The following is a 6,606-nucleotide window of genomic DNA, read 5'->3' on the forward strand; positions in this document are numbered from 1 at the left end:
AAAGAGAGAGAACCAAAATTCTTTGAAAAAACAAAAATAAAATTGATAACCCCTAATATCCCAACTCCCCACTATTTCCTTAACCAAAACTACCTATATACTCAGACTCCCAATCTCATCCACCTCGCTCTCAGTCCATCGAAGTAAAAATAACATCCATGCTTGTGCAGGGTTTCAACCACAAGACCTCCAACACAACAACCCCCTTACCACTCGAACTAACAGACTCATTCTGATATAGATTAACAGACAATTTTATATAAGCCCACTCAACAAGGGTAAGGCTTGGATCAAAAATAACAAAATTCGAAAATATGGGACTTGAACCCAAGACCTCACACACACACCCAGAACACTTAACCACTGAAGCAAATACACATTTGTGTCAGATATTTATAGAAACAGATTTAAATTACCCAGGGTGTTACACCACACATATAACACAATAACATTAAACCATACGTCGTATAATATTCATCACAAAGATTAGTTAAGTATATAATCTTCAAAAATTATACTATCATGTTTTATCAAAATTCCTAAAGTAGTATTTAAAAGAAATATAAAAGCTTGACTGAGCTTTCGCGATGCTGACCCGTTCAAGACTGAGAACCACTTGAAATCCAACCAACAATAAAGTGAGTTGTGAACTCAGTGCATAAAGAAGCTTGTTCACATAAACATATTTACCAAACAGTGTCCGTACTCAAAGATTCGATCTGATAACAAAAACATTTCTAGTTCAGATCCATGACAAATTTATTTCAGATGCAGAAAAAATTTTAGTTTCATATACAGAACAAATCATAGTCAGCTGCAGATATTCCTAACCCCCATCCACTACACATCATCTTCGGCCATCCCAACACACCGTTAAAGGATTTCAATGCCCAACCAACCCTACACACCATAGAGTGTTTGTCTGACACATTTACAGAAACGCAGCTTAGTTGTTAAATCGTAATGCGATGAAATGTTGGGATTAGAGTTATACATTTGGTGTCTTAGCCACTAATTTAGAACAAATCACTTCCTTCTTCATAATATCCTAACCCATGCATATGCAAAGAACCAATATCTACAATATGTATTTAGTTATTCTAAATTGTTCCACAAGTAGATAGCACAGTTCAATGTCAAACTAAGTATCACAATGCACATACAGGGGTAGAATTTATGCATATGTTATAGGCTATCAGAAAGTTCTCATTCAGTCAAATTCAGACCATTCAAACCATGGGGACGTCAAAATTAGCCTTAAGTAACATTTACGGCCTCAAAAACAGTCTCGGACCCTTTTATATACCCTACATGGCCTGGACACATGCCCATGTCCTTGCCCATGTGGTTCACACGACCTGGGCACACGCCCATGCCTTTGCTCGTGTGGTTTTAAAGTATAAATCAAAGAGCCACACGGCCTGGACACACAGTCGGGTCCTTGCTCGTGTGACTCACACGACCTTGACACGTCCATATGCTTGCCCGTGTTGTCTTAAGTCACAATTAGTGAGTTATACGGCCTAGACATACGCCCGTGTCCCTCTTCCGTGTGATCTTACACTAACATTGTCCCACACGGCCTGGACACATGCCTATATGCCTTACCCATGTAACTCTAAATTGATGAACAGTGAGTTACACGGCCACCCACATAGTCGTGTGGCTCCCACAGCCTGGACACACACCCATGTGCTTAGCCATGTGGCATCGACAGCCACCATTTTCGGTAACCGAAACTTACAGAAATTAAGGTTTTCGGTACGCACCTAAAGAGATTTCAAAGCAACAAGAATAAAGAGAGTCTCCTAAGCCTAAAATGACCATCCAATAACTCAACCAACTTTATCGACAATAACGCACATTTTACACAGAATACATTATGTCGAAGGTTTCAACACGAAACCTTCCACGAAATATAACTTAATAGAAAATCAACAAAGATCACTTAATTTGTCGAGTTGAGGTTTGCTACTCCAGACACCCCCACCTAAGAGGAAACCAAGCGACTAATTATCAGGAATTACACAATACGCTCGAGATGCCCAATTCAGAACATAAACCCCAGAATTTAATGAATTAATAGTGCAACTTACTTACTAACCTTTCGATCAATGTAATTAACGGTGTATAACTTCGTCTAGATCATACTTACTTACGACCATGATCAAAATGAAGAAGAGAATTAAAGAATCAAAAAAAAAAGGAAGAATGAAAAAATAAAAAATAAAAGACAGTAACAAAAAGGAACGAATAGAAGATGAAGAAATTTTTAATTCCTAATAACTTCTAGTCATATACCAGCACTTAGCAAAACGAATGGAACATAACTACCTAAGTTGAACACAACTTAATAAAACATGGCTCAAACCGACCATTTGGCCCAAAGCATCAGTCATTTAACCCTTGCAACAGTATGCACGACCAGCCTCCAAACTAGAACATTCAGATACTTACCCAAAGAAAGAGCGCCTCCTAAAGTGCTTAACTCACTGGAGGAGTAATCGTCACACGATCGTCACCTACAGAAATCCCAAAAATGATTACAATGGAAGCTACAGACCTAAATTAAACAACCAATCCTTCAAGTGAAAAAAGGATACATTACATACAACAAGGAAGAAAAAGAATATATGATACTCACATCTAGATGGGAAATACTCACTTCTTGATCGATACCCAACACAGGAGATGGCACAATAACAACGACGACACCACACAAAAACCAAGGGCGATAGTAAAACCATAGTAAAGGGATGACAACAAAAGATGGATCAAAGTAAGGAAAGTGCCATAAAACTAAGCTTTTCCAATAGAGAAATACGAAAAACGTAGTAAAAGGGAAAGAAAAGTAGAAGGAAAGGTCTCAGCAAGGAAAAAAATCAGTAAACAGAAAACTGAAAACAAAATGAGGGGAAAAGAGAAAGTTGGAGAGTGAGGGATATAAGGGAAGGCAAGAGCGGAAAGTGGAGGAGAGGGACAACAATTTGGGAGTATAGCTAAGACCTTACTGCTCAACCAGCAAGCTCATTCATTTTAACAATTTAGGAAAAATAAATCATAAGAAAGATGATTAAAACAGGGATTGAGACAAAAAGAATAAAACTCCAAATAAGAAAATCAAACACAGAACCTCACACACCCACAACAGCACACTTAACCACTGAACCAGACTAATTACTTCACATAAATAGTAATTCAAAAGAAATGAAAAATTTGGCATCTCAATTCATATCATAATCTCATTATCAAATCATTGATTTGGTATCTCAACTCAAATTGAGAAATGGTTACCCTATTAATTGTTCAGGCAAATTCGACATAGTAAGTTGTGCCAAACGCTGGTTGGTAAAACCAGATTAATTTCTTTGTCCGAACAATTAATAGGGTCATCATTTTTCAGTTTCATTTATAAGTCAATATCTCAATTCATATCATAATCTTATCATTAAATCATTGATTCACACATGTGGCAGCATAGTTCATCACAATATAGATTCAATTTCACTATTGTATCAATATACAACATTTCAAAGCAATTCAATTTAGTCCTTATAGTAACAACTAATCTAAATCAATTCAATTTCTCTCCTATTCGGTTTTGAATACTTGAAGATGATGAAATTTTCTCACTCATTCCACTATGTTTTTATCATTTTCTTTATTATATGATTTATTTTATAATTTAATTAATTAAATTAAGATTTTATATCATATATATATACATTTATCCACTTACATGTCCACTTATGTATTGAGAAGGTATAATTGCCTTCTTATTCTTGCTTCTTGTATCCTTTCTAACCCAGCCTAGACATTAGACCCAAACTTGGAAGATCGCATTAGCTACTGAAATGATCCAGTAAGCTATCAGAGTTTCAAAAATAGTTATTTTAAAACATTTTTTTAATTTAGTCGGAAACTTAGATAAATACCAATTTATTTAGTACTCAAAATCTCAAATGCAACTTGGTAGCAAAAAATGAGATTTATTTGTTTTTAATAAAAACTGGGGTTCATCATAACAAATTAATAATCATAACTTGATATCCTAAAATTTAAATTAAATGTCATTCAACATAAAAACTCAAATCCTAAGTCCTATGCCACAGTTTGAAATAAAATAGTACAATCTTTGAAAAACACAAAAAGGAAATAAACCACGTATTGAGCCTAAATAATTCTTTAAGTAAAAACTGAGCGTAGACCCCCTAGACGTCGCATTCTCGTCCTAATCTGGTGGGTTATCTCTAAGGATAGAAATAAATGGGGGAGTGAGCTATGATGCTTCGTGTGAGTTCATTCGCAAGAAAATCAGTGCAAATAGATAGTAAGAAAATCAAATAATAAAACATAGAATAGTCGCATTCGTCTAACAGTTCAGAGTATCGATATTTCAAATTAACCATCATTGGTATCATAGATTTTATATTTAACCCCTTTTTTTCATTTTGGGCTCCATTTAAAAAATATATATCTCATCTGTAACGCCCTGAATAATTTATTTATGTTTCTAGAAATATCTAACATAAGTGTGTATCTGCTGCAGTGGTTAAGTGTTCTGGGTGTGTGTGTAAGGTATTGGGTTTAATTCCCACTTACAAAACTTTATTATTTTTTATCCAAGTCTTACCCTTGTTAAGTGGGCTTATATAAAATTGTCTATTAATCCATATCAGAATGAGCCTGCTGGTTTGAGTGTTAAGGGAGTTGGTGTGTTGGAGGTCTTGAGTTCAAACCCCTACGTGATAGAGGGTGTTTATTTTTGCTCGGTTGACTAATAGAGTTTCAGGAGAGCTAAAATTCTAAAGTGGTTGAGACTGATGTGTTAGTGGAAAGTTACGAATATCACGTTTTTTCTTAATTTATTTTTATTTTTATTTTTATTTTCCCAAAATTTCCTTAGTTGACGTTTTTTTCTATTGCTTCTCATTCTCTGTGTTTTTTTCTTTCGTCTTCCTCTTTATTCTTCGAACTTGGATTCCAATTAAATTGTGGGATTTATTGCCTGATCAATGTTGTGGTGTAATTGTGGCTTGTTTCTGTCCAATTTTGATTACAATTTAATTCGGAGAAGATTAATGGGCTCGAAATTATCCGTTGGTGACTTAGTTGCGTGGGAATTACCGTTGTTTGATCGAAGGTACTGTGTGGTTTGGGAGTGTTTTCTCATTGAAATCGTACCAGGTGTGTACCCCCTTACACATAAAATCAAGCTTTGATAGTCAACTAAGGAACTAAGGAACAAGAGTATTGCATGAACCTCCATTTAAAGTCAGTTCATAGATTAGTGGTTACCGGAAGACTCCGCTACATCGATCCGTCTAAGTCTGTGGATTACTTGAACAGAACAGACAAACATAAGTGAGTTTACGTAAACACAATGTATAACCCAATAGAAATAAACATGCTGCACATATAAAAATCACATACACAATCAAATCCAGTTTCAGATTCGGAGATAAGTCCTTTACAGATTCAGATTCCAGAAGCAGATAAGCAGAACAAATAAACCGAATCCTACCCCCATCCTCTTCACACCAACTCCGACCATCCCAACACATCATGTGGGATTAAAAACACTCACCCATCTCTACACACCATATCGTGCCAATATGACACATATTAAATAATTTGCAACCCAGCTGCGAGAATATAGGTGAGGGTCACCATATAGAACACTTCCTCCACATATACAAACCCCACCCCAACCAGATATATATTCAAAATTACCATGCTTACATGCTCATATACATATATCAAGTAAATATACCCAATCAGATATATATTCAAAATTATCATGCTTACATGCTCATTTACATATATCAAGTAAGTATACACGGACATGTTGGTTTTGGGTCAGGCCGTGTGGGGCACATGGGTAAGGCCAACCTAGACATGTGGGCCCACACGGGCATGTGGGCTATTCATTCTAAAATTTTCTCTAGGGTCGCACGGGCCGTTCCAATCAACTGTAGGCCTACAGTAGGGTCGGTAAGGGCTAACCAAACCGTAACATTATGTCATCTGATAGTTTGATATTCTACTCTGAGTATGACACTATTATGCATGACTTATTATTTTGATGTATATTTACTTGATATATGTATATGAGCATGTAAGCATGATAATTTTGAATATATATCTGATTGGGGTGGGGTTTGTATATGTGGAGGAAATGTTCTCTATGGTGACCCTCACCTATATTCTGGCAACTGGGTTGCACATTATTTAATATGTGTCATATTGGCACGATATGGTGTGTAGGGATGGGTGGGTGTTTTTAATCCCACATGATGTGTTAGGATGGTCGGAGTTGGTGTGTAGAGGATGGGGGTAGGATTCGGTTTATTTGTTCTGCTTATCTGCTTTTGGTATCTGAATCTGTAAAGGACTTAACTCAGAATCTGAAACTGGATCTGACTGTGTATGTGATTTTTATATGTGCAGCATGTCTATTTCTATTGGGTTATACATTGAGTTTACGTAAACTCACTCATGTTTGTCTGTTCTGTTCAAGTAATCCACAGACTTAGACGGATCGATGTAGGGGAGTCTTCCGGTGACCACTAGTTTATAAACTGACTTTAAATATAGGTTTTACTT

Source organism: Gossypium hirsutum, chromosome D06, assembly GCF_007990345.1.
Source record: "Gossypium hirsutum isolate 1008001.06 chromosome D06, Gossypium_hirsutum_v2.1, whole genome shotgun sequence".
Classification (NCBI taxonomy): Eukaryota; Viridiplantae; Streptophyta; class Magnoliopsida; order Malvales; family Malvaceae; genus Gossypium; species Gossypium hirsutum.